Raw genomic sequence first — 16,039 nt, 5'->3', positions numbered from 1 at the left:
CTTGCTGGCTTACACAAGACTTCTTCTACTTTAAACTTCTGTTCCAATAGAACCTGCTTTTGCTTTACAACTGGCAAAAGCCTTTTGAAAAAGTCTGGCCAGAGAGGAAGGATAAAAATTACGTTTCATTTTGGGGACGTGCCAAGTTCACAGTCTTGTCCAGGGAGGTGAGGTGCCCTTAAATCCTTTGGTTGTCATGGCCTGTGACACAACTGAAGGGCTTTTCCCACTGGGAACTTGAGGATGTTGCTGGCAGCAGCTCCTACACCTAACTAATGTTTCCTGGGGACCCAGAGATGGTTTGTTCTCTGTCTCTATCAGGCAGAATTTTGTTACAGGACATCAGTTAGTTCTGCAACTCTCATTGCTTTCTTTGTCAGCTTTTATCTGGGAAGCACATGGAAAAGCACTTAGCACTTAGCCAGCTTCCACAGAAGGCTGATTTCTTTTCAACTGTGCTATCTCTGTAGGAATCTATGGCTGATGGAGTGCAGGAATGTTTTTCCCACAGCTGCACAACATTTCTAAGCTATTCTCTGTATTTATCTGCAGTGACCTTACAAAAATCCCCCCCTTATGGCTACAAAGCTTAATTACTGTAATTCTGATTTAGTTTGACTTCCACAGGGGTCTCTGTGCTCTAGAGTACCATTTATCAGCACATTTGTTCCTTGGAATAAACTGATGATTATGGGCTACCATAGGGTGCTGTCTACCTACAGATTGTCTGGTAGGCTGTAACTTGGGCTGTTAATTTTTAAAACCTGTAAGAGAGAGGCAATATTACATTGCAAGGCCACCTTTCTGCAGCACCTCCCTAAAAGCTCTTTTTGTTTTGATACTTCCCATATTTCTCCGGTTTCCACTGTCCTTTCTGTAGCAACCAGCTCCCTATTGTTGCAGGGATGTTGAAATAGTGAAGTTCTTCTGGATGGTTCTGTCTGTTTTGAAATCACTGGAGGGAAAAATTTCAGAGCATCTCCCTGTAGTCCCAGCTTGACCTCTCTAAAGACCTGATTTTTATCTCCTCCTTTCTGGGTCTTTACTCTGCAGCCACTCTACTGCATTGTTTACCAATTTAAAAATAATCCTTTTTACTCTCTGAAGTGCAACCAAAATATGCTTTTTTGTGGCATTGTAGCAAACCCTTAAATAACTGTGACATTGTATTGGTGATGAGAAAAGAAAGCATTTAAATAAGGAGCAGCTTGCCAAACCTTAGCAATTTCTTCTACAGTCAAGAGGAATATAAAGCCTCTTGATTCTCCTAGCATGGATTTAAGTGATTATTTTGTGCTGTTGTTCAGTATGAACGTTTTCAGGAGGACTGTAGGAAAACCATTGCTTGTAATTGTCTCCTAATGAAAAAACATAGGTATGGGTCAGGCACTGTCAAGAGTGGGAATGTATCCGTAGGCTGCACAGGTCAGCTATCCATGGTTAGGGAAAAGCAGTCACATTTAGGTTTTGCATTGCCATTGACATGGGTGTCTGAGCCTTGCTAGGGAAAATTGAACATATTTTATACACCAGGTACAAGTGTGCACCAGTTCCTGTTTTCCAGACTTCAGAGCATTGAATTATAGTGCTATTTTTCAGTTGTAAACTTTTCAAATTTATGAACCAGACAAGTTTAAATGACTCTGTAAAGGAAATAAATGAGATCTTTCTCATTTCTCAATTGTTTGACAATTAAACAAAATTACTTCTTTAAGTCATTGTTTTAAGAGATCTTGTTATTCTGTAGGCAAGGATGGGTAGGGAAAGATGCTTCATCATAAATACTGAAAAAAGCTATATTTTGGAGAAGGGGAAAAAGAACATTAATAAAATTTGTAGATGGTACTGAAGGGACAGGTACTATAAACACTACAGGAATAGAGACATAAAAGAACAAAATAGTGCCTAGTGAGAAAAGTATATTGCACTGGAAATGCAAAATGAGAATCAACCTGAAAAAAAATGCAGAGAGATCTCCCCTGGGGAAATTATTCCTGAGCACACAGGCTCAATGAGCAAGAGAAAATTGGAAATGGTAGTGATTAAAGAGGCCCTGAGGTGAGGCTAGTCAGAGAATTAGACAGCAGCAACAGTATGATGTGGATATAGAAAAAGGGAATTTTAGGATACATTGTGTTCCAAATACAGTCATTCCCTGGCCAGGGAGCTGGTGCAGGGTTGAGGTATTGCAGCTCACTGGTGGCAGCAGTAGGTTGATGTTGGCTTTCTCTGGTGCCTGGAAATACACACTCTGGCTTTCTGCGGCCCTGAGTTTCCTCACTCCTGCTGGGTGAGGAAAATAGAGATTAATTGCTCATGATGTGAAACACAACAGCAACTTTCCTAATTACTATTTTCAATCAAATCATTGTGATTTTCCTATGAGAAGGGGAATAATTAGAAAAAACAGAGGCCTGAACTACATTGCTTTAAATGTATCCAGTTAGTACTTCAATCTGCGAGAAGAGCAATCATTTCTCTTTGTCTTCTGATGGAAAACTTCCTCCTTCCTCCCCACTTCACATTTTGTGGTAAAAAACTTCTCCTATTATAAAGTAGAAGTCATCTCAATAGTAAGAAATTGCAATCACCAGCATTCTCCTGTAAGACTGAGGCAGACACACACTCATCCAGTAGAAAAGGCTGAATGCGCAAATCCTAGATCCAGCCTTTCATACCAATAAACTCCCCAGTCCCTGGTGGAAAAAAAGTCAGGTCACAAATTGAGTTTAAGAACCACTCAAATGTCATCCCAGCTCTTTATTCGCAACCTCTCTTGTAATGGGGAAGTATGTCCTGAGCCAAAGGCTGTTGAAATGCATCAGTTCAGGAGGGCACTTAGGCACGTGCTTTATGTTGGACTCTGGGGTGGTGCATCGCGGGCTCATTCATGGAGTGGTCACCTGTGGTTTCACTGGGAAGCACCTTCACATCCAGGTAAAAGCAGACATCAGCAACCTGCCCAAGTAAAAACTGCCTACCCCAAACACCAAAATGTTTTTCTTCTCCTCAAAGAAAAGGTTTGCTTAGATATCAGCATTCTCTTTCAGATGAAGGAAGCCATTTAAATTTCATCCTTGACTTGTGGTTTCTTAAGTTTACGAAGTGCAGAATAATTGAATATGTAAACACTTAATTTTTTTTTTTGTTTGTTTCTGTACCTGGGGCTGCCACAGCCCAAATTATTCCAGGGAGTCTGTTATGCTAAGCTTGGCAGAGATGTTAGTCCTCACAAAGTTCAAGGTCAGTGCTCAGGCTTTGCAGGGCTGTGTGTCCTTATCTCCAACTTGTGCTCAGTTCTTATCCTGCAGTGAAAACTGAGCTGTCTGCATCTCCAGTTTATGCTTTTGTTTGTTTGGTTTTTTTGCAGTGGGGAAAAAAAATGAAACCAAACCAAATTTTGGTCCCAAGGACTTCAATCTAAATCTCTGCCAAAATAAATGAATCACATTGGAAGAATATTTTTCCACTGCATTGTGCTGTTATGGATTTATTCTCCCCAGACACTCATGTCACTCAATCCACCCCATTTCTTGTGATGCCTGTCACTCACAGAAGAGAACAGCAGCTCCCTGTATGTCCTGACTGAGCAACATGACAGTCAGTGGATTTTTAATGAGATAATACAGTTCATGGAAGAGCTGAGCCACAGCTGATAAGTGAATGTAAAACACAGCCCTTGCTCTTTTAATCCCTCCTGCTTACTTTACATGAGAACAGAGTCTTTGTAAGCACCATACTTACTCCTCATTATACAAGAGGAAAAAAATTCAGCTCCTTGTTTTTATGTTATTTTTGTTGGAGACATATCCCATGTAGGGATCTCAACTATAAAGGAGCCTTAATGTAAAAGAAAGGAACAATGGGATCAGTGACAAGCCTAATTGGCTTTTTCAGATGTTTAAAACATGAGGCTGGCACATTTATGTATGTCATGTACATGAGATGAGTTTCTGGTAAAGAATTAAGAATCTTACAATGGTGTACTGAGTATGTGTGGATTTCCAGGCTTTGGTTTGGGCTAAGACATTAAATGAGGGTAAATAGTCCCCAGTAGTTTTTAATTCCATTGGAACAAGAAGCATGGTGTATCTGCAGTAGCAGTGCTGAATTTTGCTCAAGAAATCTGGCAGAAGTCTCCATAGGTGAAGAGGAAAACTATTTGTTACCTGGGATTGTGGGAGCCTTGCAGGGAAAGGTACCCTTGCTCTGTGGAGCACAGGACATGCATTTGTTTCTGTGGGATGCAGTAAGTGAGGAGCCCTGTCCCGGTCCCCTCGGGGCAGTAACACCCAGTCAGACCCTGCTCCTGTGCTGCTGTCAGTCAGCAGGGATGGTTCTCAGCCCCATGTCTGTCCCCTGTCCTGCAAGGTGTTCATCAGCAACCCCAGGAAACACAGGAGAGGTGGATGACAGTGGAATGTTGTCCGTAATAGAATAATTCATCTGGTACCCACTTGGTCTCCCAGCAGCTTCCACTATATCTCCATGTCACCACAGAATCACACTTGCATCACAACATTTCTCTTTTCTTGCTGTTATTTTGTCTCCTGAGCACATTTCTGGAGCTTTGTTGTTCCCCGATGGCTTTGTGTGTGCCTCTTACCTTGATCAAGGTTTGTTTACAGTTGCAGAGTAGCCTCTGAATTTAAGCCATCACAGCCCTGACAAACATTAATTTTACTTTCCAGTGTTTACTTTTATTTTTTCTTGCTTTCCTGTATCAGGTTCCCTTAGTGTAATAGGATCTAAGCAGTGGGGACTTTGACATTTGCTCACTGACATGCAAGAACTCCAATGAACTTGGGTGGATTTTAGATTACAGCTTCCATAGGGAAAAATCAGAGATTCAACGAAGGTGATTCACATTGTAAGCAAAGTCAGTTATGAAAAAAGATCCCATTATTTATTCTCAAATGCAGTCATTTTCACTGCAGTTTGGGTGCAGGAGCATAACATTTGTGAAAATACAGCCATGTGCTATTTGAAAACATTTATTTTGAAGCAGAAACATATTTTCATTCTTTTCTTCATCAAAATATTTTAATTAGATTTAGGTGTCCTTTTAAAGAAGGTTACTTGCTGCATAATTCGTTAACTCACTGCACCTGTGAGTTTGTTTGATTAATGGGGAAAAAAACCTGGTTACTTAACCCGAGCTGTGTCCTGGGTGCTTCCTGAGCAGTGCCCCAAGAGCTGAGTTGAAGCCAGCAGTACTGGGAAAGGTCAAAAACCCATTTCCAGAGCCCTAGTCTGAAGACTGTTGGAAATTCTGCTGCGATCTGCTTTTATTGCACATTAGTTTTAATAGGATATTATTGGTTTGTGAATACCCTTTTCCCAGATGCTGCTACAATGTAGTTTTTATTGCATAGCAGTTTTAATGTGATTTTACTGCTTTATAAATACACTTTTCACCATTCTTGCCTTGCTACTGTGGCTGTACCAATATGTTTGCACATTACTGTTACTGCAGTCTTAAAATCAAGGTTAAAGCAATCACAGTAGGGCTGTGCAGAATGAATGATAATTGAAAATGCACCTAGCAGGATGCTCTTGATATTCTCTAAACAAACAAAGCACAATCTTTATTCATTATTTATCACTTGTTCTCTGTGACATTTCCTTACAGGATGTATCTTTTTCCTTTAACAGAGCTGAGCCAAAACATATGTCAGGCCAGATGCATACATTTACCTCTGTCCTTTCTCCCACACTGAATCACAATCACTTTGATTTTTCCCAAATTGTGCATTCCTTATGAATTTACTCCATTTGCAAAAAGTATCATACAGAAGGTTTTAAATATTGGCACAAGATTTTGTTACCTAAGTGTTCTATCAGTGCCCTAGTATTCCAAGATGTATTAAAAAATTTAAATCAGTAAAAATTGCTGACCTAAAATTTTAGGCTTCTGGGTAGAAATAATCTAGATTGCCTGACTAAAAAGCATGCATCCCCCATGGTTGTATTTTGGCATGCTCTTTGCAACTGATAGGCTGGAGAGCACCTGTTTTCACAGGATACAGGTGCACTGTCCTGTTTTTTTTCAGTTTCATGAATATTTATGAAGTAGTTCCAACTCTTCTCTATCTCTGTTAACAGCTGTAGGTATTTACCTCTGGTAGTCATGGATTTGAGCCTTTATGTCTTTAGCAAGCCATATGAACTTCCTATACTCTAACCTGTCATTTTTGCTGGTGTCTATCTCATTTATTCCATCCCTAGATTTATAAATAGGCTTTGTTTTTATTGTTGCCTTTATTTCTTTACCAAACCAAAAATGGCCTGGAGTTCTCTTCCTTTTTCATAGGATGGCTTTAACCTTTGATTTTAAACAAGTTTTAACCATGTTTTTGTGCATGAATTTTCTTACCATTCCATCGCTCTCATATTTTCTTCTTCTTTGGAAAGAAGAAGAAGCCCTCAGAACTACATATGGATAGGTGTTTTGGTTGGAATGCTTTTCTCTTCTCTCAGATTTGGCAGGGTCAGGATCACTGTTCCTCAGGCAACAGCCTGTGCGTAGTCCAATGATTTATCCAACCTTCTGCATCACCCTCAAGGCACAGCTGACTTACTCCAGGTGGGCTGTGGTACCTTCCAGGTTTGAAAGGCCCTTGCTGAAGTCAGTGGAAAAATGCCAGCTTCCTTGAATGAACTCTGTGTTTAAAACTACTTTCTGGAACCCCAAACTGTTTTATTTCTACCTTCCTTTAAAAAAAAATCTTTTAACAAAAGATCCGTCAGAGCACTGAAATTGCTTTCATACTCTTTTTTTCTCTTGCTTTGATTGCTTTTGATTGGGTTATAGCTTTGCAATTCTGTGAGGAGTAATTTCTCACTGTCCTTTGCTCTTTCTTACATGCTGGTATAAATCAATGAGGTTCTGCTATGTACATATCTTCTGATCTGTGAAGAAACTAATTTAATTCCAAATTAACTGCTCTCAAAAGTACTTTTTTACTTCTTAATTTCAACACATTGCAAAGCTACAAGTAACTGTAGACCAATTTTAATCAGAACAGTGGAAGGAGATAAATGTCAGTTTATGTCAGAGCATTTTAATTTCTGACTGGTTTAGTGAAGAGCAGGGCATTACTGAGATGCCTTCCATATTCATAAATTCTGTCTGGCTTCTCACTGCTCTTCAGAAGCCCCCTGATCTTCACCTGAACTTTCTTAACCCAGAGTCCTCCAGCTTTTCTGATCCTCCTATTTCATCCCCTTCAGTTATTTTGTTCTTAATTTGGCCTGCACTGGATGGGAACATTAGGATGACTTCAGACAGGTTTCTTTGCCTGCCCTTGGTGTATCTGTATTTATGTCTTCCCCGATATTTGCATTCTTCAAAAGACACAGTCGGTTTTCTTCTCTGTTTCTCAGGCAGTTAACAAAGTGAAGAGGTTCGATGTCAAGAGTTTACAGGCAATAATTTTGGCAATAAATATTAGGATCAAATGTTCAAATACTTCTACACCAAGATATTTTGTTAATTCCAACCTTGTTTTGAGTTTAAACATGAGCATTTCATCAGCTTGTTACTTGTAGAAGGTTTGCTGTCATATTCAGTAGGGGTAAGACGAAACAATTGAGTCATCCAAGCACAACCTCATTTCAGTGGTCACATGTTCTGTTCTTCTGTTTCCTGCTAAGTGCCTGTGCCTTGTTCTTGCAGCCTGCAGGAGGTACATCCTACTTTAGAGGCAACCTTGACTGTTGGCATAAATCACCAGCCATCCACATCCATCATTGTAGTGAAGTTTGGAGATGTTATTCCTCTCTCCTTTTCCCTCTGTACACATTCAGAGCAATTTAGACACCATCCCCACTTGCTCTTAGAGGGAAGCCATCCCAATATTCCATCAAGCTGGGAAGGTAAAATTCTGTGCAATAAAGGAAATATCACCGTGCACATATTTACCATATGAATATAACAAATTATTTAAATTCTACACTTGGCATGAAAGTACATGGACATACAGAGATGGTATTTCTTAAAGCTTTCTATACTGACCTTAACTCTGAGTTATCTGTCTCAGAGTTAAATTTGTCCTCTGGTTCATACCTTAATCTAAAGTGCACATCCCTCTTTCCATATTAAAAGTAAAAACAATAGAAATAGCTATTTCTCCACCTAATTATCTCAAACTGGCTTAGAAAAAGCAGGAGTTATTTTACAGCTGCATCCCCATGTGTAGTGTTCCCACAGATATTCCCCAAAAACCATGACATGAAATAAATTATTTTTAAGGAGATACCTAGTTCATGAACATGAACAAAGACTCTCTTAAGTAGTCATGGAAAAAACCACCGTTGTAGTAATTTCCTTTTCTGTAGTGGACTTTTCTTCTGGCTACTCTTCTTGAGCATAAGTCAAATATCAACCAGAAGAAAAGAGTGATCAACTTTAAGTTAAATATTATTTACATATTTATTTTTATGTGTTTTAGAGGTCAAGAGACAGTAAAAATCCTCTTCATTTTTTAGTCTTTCCTTAAATTCCTCAAAGATAGGAAAAAATAGGATTTTGGGCTGGTTTAGGTTTTTTGGGTGTGGGTTGTTTTTACTGAGTGTGATTTAGTCTGATTGCTTCTGCATAGAGTGGATTGAAAATAAGACAGTTTCATTAGCATTGTGACATGTGCTTAAGTTTCATAATTCTTCCAGGTCTGACAATAGAAAAGACATGCTTTTTTGGTCACAGGGAGAGAAAACTAATTAAGTTTTCATTGAAAATGACATCAAGGATCTACGGTGATGAGTTTTATTTTTCCAGCTTTTGAACTGTCTCCAATTCTGGTATAGTTCAAAAGTTTCAGACCAAGGAGACTGAACCAAGCAGAGCAGAACATTCTTGTAAGAACATCTCCTGTGCCTCAGAGATTTGTTTGTATATCTGATGGTAACATGTTTTGTACTTATTCTGGGCCCAGCATCATAGCCTGCTTTTAAAGCAAAGCAGCCTGTAAAACTGAGAGGCTGCCAAGGTTGGCTAGAGTTGTCAAGTTGGCACAGCAGAGGCCCCTCCAGTCGTACCTGAGAGCAGAGGGACTGGATAGCTCCTCAAAAGGCACCAGGCTAAATTCAAGGATGAGTTAGGAACATCAGGGCTTGGGTTTCAATCATATCAGCTATCAGCAGGGTGAAGGGCTTTGCAGTCAAAGAGCTGCGAATTGTGTATTCCTGCACTCAGAAGCATAAATAAACTGCAGGAAGCACCACAGGTACTTTGCCTCTAAAATGGAAATTACAAAAAAAGAAGAGAAAAGTTTGATGATTTTCTAGGGCACAGTCCTACAGTAACTATGGCAATATTGTCATTAAAATCACAGGGGTTTTGCCTCATTGAACAAGGTCTACAGGAGCAAGATAATAGTGTAAGGAAAGGTAAAACATATATGAGGAGAATCTAATTTGTCCTCAAGGAAGTCAGGCAAGTCAAACAATTATCTCACCAGTGACTTTTGAGAATGTACAGAAATTGAGTTTAAGGCATTTGTGACAAAACACCCACACAGCAGCAGCAGCAAGTGTAGAGTGAAATCCTTTGGTGTTGCAGAATGGCTGAATGGTTGAGGCTGGAAGGGCCCTCTGGGGGTCATCTCATCCAGCCCCCCTGCTCCAGCTGTGTCACCCACAGCAGCAGCCCAGCAACAGCTCCAGGGATGGAGACTCCACAGCCTAATCTGTGCCAGTGCTCGGTCACCCCCACAGTGAAAAATGGAGGAACCTCCTGCCTTTCAGTGTGTGCCCATTGCCTCTGTTCCCCTGGACTCTGTTTCTGTACAGGGGTGTCTCAGATAAGGTCATTTGTGTGTCAGAGAACTGGAGGAGACAGCAAAGATTCAAGTGCCCAGCTAGTGTAATAGACTACAAGAGAACCGTAGCAACAATTTCCATCCAGCACGGTTTTTATCAATGTTCTTACAGCTCACAAGGCTCATTATGGATTCTCCCACTTTAACTTGATCCACTTCAATCCCTTCACCCAGGCTGTCCCAGCAGCACTCCCCAGTTTTACAGAACAGATCCAGTGTCACTGGATCCCTCCTATTCTGGACTTTGCTCACTCTTGTCAGTTTATGTCCCTTTCCATCTGTGTCCAAGCTTCATCTTTTGAGTCTTATTGCCTTCATTGAAATAGGAATAGAAAAATAGAAAACTAATATATTCTACTATTTGCAACTCCCAGAAAGAAAAACAGTTATTTCTCATAGAGGTAAATGAAATTCAGCAGCAACATGGACATAGGCTGTGCTTATTCTCAAAAGAAATCTCTTCCTGGATTTCTGCTATGGAGGAGATATTGAAAATGAGTCTTTAAGATTTGAACTTCAGTCTCATGGACTGACAGGAGAGGTTTCATTATGGAGGAATATTTGGATGAGGCTTAATAGATGTTTTTCAGCCACTTGACAGACCAGGTTGTCTTTTTTTGTGTGCCCTACTTTGTATGAAAAAAAAATGTGGGAAAAAAAAAAAAAAGTCCTGGGAATATGAAGTTGGGGGAGCTCATTATTTGTCGGGAAATGTGGGTGACTGCAAAGTGCAAACTTTGTGGAAAACATGATACTGATGTTTTTGTTCACTTTGATTGAGCAAGAAGCCAGTGACTCTGATGAATGCTGGAGAAGTGCACATTATGAGCATTTTTGAGCAAAGACACGTTATCCCAGAAATGCTGGTGTCTTGTAATAGGATCAAAGAAAGGGTCCTGTGGTTTTTGACAAACAAAGTGTAGAAGTCCTTAATCTCATTCCTTAGAGGGTAATTGATGAGCCACGGAGACACAATAGATGAGGAAGGATCCAAGGATGTTTTCCAAAAAATAGGACCGGTTCCTGAAGAGCAGATTACATAACAGAAGGTTAACAATGAATACATGCATGCAGGTTGCCATAGGGTTGGTTGTATGTGCAATTTGTTCTTAGGTCAAGAATAGTTTTTTTAAGGCTCTTGCCAATAGTTTCAGCTTGGAAAGGGCAAAATAATATCAGATGCTGTGACTTAAAAACCTTGTCATTGCAAGCACAGAGGCCTTTCTGATTTGTGTTCTTTTTCTTGTGCTTTACATTTTCCATCATGTCTACACCTGTGAAACTGTGCATACCAGCACAGCTGGGAAAGGGAAGAGAATAAATCTAGGTTCCAGTACTGCCACTGAGTGCTGAATGATCTCTGGACACCCACTGGAGATCCCACAAAAGGTTTGAGTATACTCAGACCTCCAGCTGATAGAGCTCTTCTCCCTCTTGTGCACTATAAAGTGCAAATGGCAGTTCAGAAAATGTATAATTACAAGTAGCACAAGAGGAGAAGTAACTCCTGAAATCCTACTGCTCCTGGTCAGCAGTGGAAGAAATTAGTTTAACTGAACAGGCACTATAATTTAAATAACTATTTTGCCCACAGCCATTTGAGCATGAGATGATAGGAGGAGATTTAGCTTCCCCCAGTTCTCCTATAAGAACATTGCCCAGGCTGCCAATTCAGGGCAGGAATAACAGCGTGTTCAACGTGGTGACAATTTCCCAGCTCCCCAGTAAGTCTCGGATTTTTCCTTTCTTGGCTTCATAAAATAGTTTTAAACAGAAAGCTCTTGGTAACAATCTGATTTCAAAACAGAAACCTAATGTACTCTGTTAATGACTAGGGATATAAAAATATTTCATATTCTATCTACCCCATGAAAATTAACATTGCATTATACTGACTCTTGGCTTGATTTAAAAATTTGAATTGCCAGTTGTTATGTAAAGTTGGATTTCTGTTCTTTTCTTTGACCTGATAGAAGGCAAATTGTAAATGGCACCTCTAATTAAAAAAAAAAAGAGAGAGAGAGAAAGGAAAAGCTTATGTGGATAACAACAACATGTACAAGCAAATGGTACAAAATTCAATTAAGGCTGAAAGAAAAAACATTGCACTAGGAAATGTCTACTGCAGAACAGGGGGACATTTTCTGTGCAATAGTTCTTCAAAACATACAGGAGTTGGCATCACTCTTGTTAGATCATGTGCAGCCTTACAATTATATGGAAAAGTATTATTCTTTTTATTTGAAGGCTGGGAAAAAGGATGTGATTAATTGTTTTTAAAGGAAAAATCTACACAACTGTGTGTCTTAAGGGCATCATTACCCTCATAGAGCTTTTTGCTTCTAGAGCTGATGTTTGAAGCTGGCTCATGTCCACACCAGCTACAAATCACTACCGTCTGAGCCCTGGTCCTATAATGCAAAGTAATTCCCTGAGGTCAGTGGTAGCTTTGTATGCAGAGGGGATGCATAATAAACCTTTCTTAGTTGGTGTTCAATGGCTTTTGTGAAGTGAGAGTTCTCAGTTCAGAGCCCAATGGATGTGTGCAGCAAGGATAGCGCCCGGCAGCACCACAGGGGGTTTTGTCTGCTATCTTAGCTGGGATGCAGGAACTGAGGAGGTACCCAATAGCTGTGGCCCTGAAATCACAGGGTATTGCCTCTTGCAAGTGAAGCTGTACTGACTAAAATAAGAACACAGACTGTAATTAAAAAACTTCACAGAGAAATTAAACTGTTGAAAAGTATTTTAGTATTCCGGTCTGAGACTAAGAGGTAGGGACATTCTTCATTACGCTGCCAGTTCTAGAAGAGGAGTTCTAGAAATGCTTTTGTAAAGACTGATTTATTAAAAACTTCAATGCAGCTTGTCTCACATGAATGCTGTCACTGTGTTACCTTTGGAAGAAGGAGCTTGAAAATGGATTTTATTCAGTGTTTATATGGGTAGAGAGTAAGATACTGTGGGAGGAGACAAATTAAATTTGAGCTTGATCCGTTCATACTGAAAGCTAAATAAAATGGAAGGAGAATGGGAAAAATTAGCTTATTTGTTGTTAATTTACTGCTTTGTTGGTTTGAGCAATGGCTAATGCATCTGTCCAGTTACTTAAGGACAAACTGTATTGGGCTTTTTCTGATAGCAGTTGTACATGTATCAACAATTCATGGGTTTTAAAACAGATTCTTCCCTAGAAGGAAGCATCAATTCCATACCATAGCCGTGCATAAAACTTCTCACAAGATGCAGACTCTTGGCTTTCTGTCCAGTATCAACAAAGTTAAAATCTTGCTGTGTGTATAAATGGACAGATATTTCTCAGAAGTGGCTACAAAGGCTGAGAGTGCAGTGCATACCATGGGATAATGGAAGGAAAGAGGGAGAGGATTCAATCTTTTGCTTAAATAACATTATCAGCATGTGGCAGAAGTTGGGAAATGACACCTGTCCTAGAACACAAGAGCAGAGTCATTTGGAAGTGATAGGCTGGAGCTGTATCTTGCAGCTATGGCAGTCTGCTAGCAAGAGAACCTCCCTCAGTGCTCTACCAGGGCCACTCTGCCGTGTGTGGCATCAGCAAGTAGAAAACAACAATAGTATACTAAAATACATTTGCACAAGGCATGAGATTGAGCACCAGAATCTACAAAGATGGATTTTTTCAGGAGAATGTGTCCCTGTCCAGCACAGTAATTAATCTTCATCTAATAAGATATAGAGTGCAGTCAAGGAATGCAATCATTCCTTGTTTGCTCTGTTTGTACTGGGCATGGACGGGATTAGAGTGCTTTGGACACTGTTTATGTCAAAGAGGAGAAACATTGCAATGTTAAGATAAAGAAGGAGAATGCTGCTTCGCTACAGGCAAAACATGTACCTCCATCAGACTGCAGTCTGCTTCAAGCAGCAAGTAGTGTTTGGAAGAGCAAAATGCTAATTCTAGAAAATAATTAACTAACAACGTTCTGTACGAATTGAGAAGTTCTGATAGTGCCCCTCAGTGAAAAACACCAGCCTCAAAAGTGGACTGAGGGAGGAGCTCCTCAACAGAAATCCCAACTCCTTAGTTCTTTGGTAGCTGTGGTGCTCACTCATGCTGAACTTGGGCCTCCTCTCTGAACTCAGTGTGGCTCAGCCTTCCCAGAGCCTCCTCGGTTCAGCCCTCTGATCTCCTGTGTGTACAATGGCACTTGAGTTGTTTGCAGAATCAAGACTTCAGACACTATCGAGGTAGTTATAAATCATGTTGTAAGGCACAGTGAGTTGTTACAGCATCACAGCCGTGCCGGTGTGCCAGAGATACCGGCTGTGCTCCCCCTGCTGCACTGAAGGATGGCAGGAGCATCCCTTCCTGTTCACACATCCATATAATCACAGATGCCGGTGACACTTGAGAAGCAGGTAGTGTGGGCAGGGAGCTGCATCCAGATTTCATGTGAGTCCCCTGAGTTGTCCAGCTGCCTCTGTGCCCTGTCCTGTGGAGTTCGTGGCCCAGGAGTAGGCACGATGTGCAAGGGCTGTGGCACACAATGGGTAAATCAAATTAAGTGGTAAGGCTGACATGCCAAAGCAGTATTTTGTAGGCACAGCTCCTAGGAAACTTCACAGGGAATTACATACAAAATTTCTGGCATTATAAATCATTATAATTCACTCTTATTATATGACCACCAGCTGCTAGCTTAAATCTACTACAATTTCTGCTCTAGAACAACCAAGCTGAAAGGTAGAATTATGATGAGAGTCACTTTTTTCATATATTTGCACAATATCTAGTGCAGTGGGGCACTAATAACAATAGGAAGTTTTAGCTTTTAATTTTAATCTTTAGTCCATCTGGGTTAGCATTTGCCTTTAAGGTGACTTAACATTTTGCATGTAATTACAGTCTCTGGATCTTTGAAAAGAACTGTTTCTCTTGAGTTTTCTGAGTGGAATAAAATACACTTATTAGCCTGTAACCTTTTTAAATCCCTCTCCCATATGGTATTCATGTGGCATCACATATAACAATATAGGATAATACCCTGGATAATATGGGCTATCATGAATATTGATGAACAGGGTAATTAGGATCTCGGTGCATGGTGCATGATTACATATGGGCAACCTATTGACGTAATTTCTTATGATTAAATCAAAATAATATGTGACAAACGTAAGAGTTCTACCAGCTTATCTGATATTTCAATCCATTTCATGTTTGGGGAGAACTGAAATATTAATAAGCAGAAAGATCTGATATTTAAATTAATTCTAGCAGGAAAGAAAACAATATCGCCTTTTTTTTCTTTACCTGTTGACTTGTGGGACAGATGACAAGCTGATATGTTTCCCTGGAGGCTAACATCTTATGTTCCAGGATACAGGCTTTCATTAAAAAATGATGACTTGTGAGGAGATGTTCATATTCATGTGAACAGAGTGCAGGTGCTCATCTTCTCTAGTGCCCACATATGGCCTGAAACAACCAGTGTGACAAACTAACCACCACAGCTGAAACAGCCAATAGCAACTTCAACATCAGTGATGAGGATTTATTTGTGTTCTTGCTGGGTTTGATCTCCCAGCACTATAAAAACTCTGAGGTCACTGATTGATAGATGCTCTTAAGCCATCAAGGCCAGTCCAGCACTGTGATGAACAATGTCTGATTGTCACTCAAGCTCCATCTCAAAGTTAACCACTTTTTTTGCCCTCACTACTCAAAACAGGTCTGCTTCACTCTGGTGATTTAAGAGCTTCTAATTTCCATCCTAACTTTCTGCACCAGTTTTACCCAATCATTATTATGCCAAAAATCTCTTTTCCTTAAATACTTGTGAGCTACCACTGCATATTGATGTCTCCCCCTCAAGTGCTGCAGCTATATCACCTCTCCACCTCTCAACCTTCACCTTGACAATCGTGGGACAGGCTGTGTCTTCACCTGATCATGGGAACAGCTCTTCTCTCCACCTCTTCCACTTGGAGTCACTTTCTCTGAACTTTAACCAGCCTTCCAAGTGAGGGTGTACCTCAGCCGTATGAAATAGCATCAACACTTCTATATATCCACCTCTCCTTTTCCTCTCTGAGCACTGCCTGCAGTATTTTCCAGACACATCACTTTGGCAGCTGACAGACACTCCCTAACTTTGACTGGTCCCCACGTCCTTTCTCACCTCAGTGATTCCCAGCTGATGAGCTCTCAGTCTGGAGCAGACAGTCATGTCATT

The sequence above is a fragment of the Motacilla alba genome, chromosome 4, assembly GCF_015832195.1.
Source record: "Motacilla alba alba isolate MOTALB_02 chromosome 4, Motacilla_alba_V1.0_pri, whole genome shotgun sequence".
NCBI lineage: Eukaryota > Metazoa > Chordata > Aves > Passeriformes > Motacillidae > Motacilla > Motacilla alba.
The sequence above is the reverse complement of the archived record's forward strand: the minus strand, read 5'-3'. Positions refer to the sequence as shown.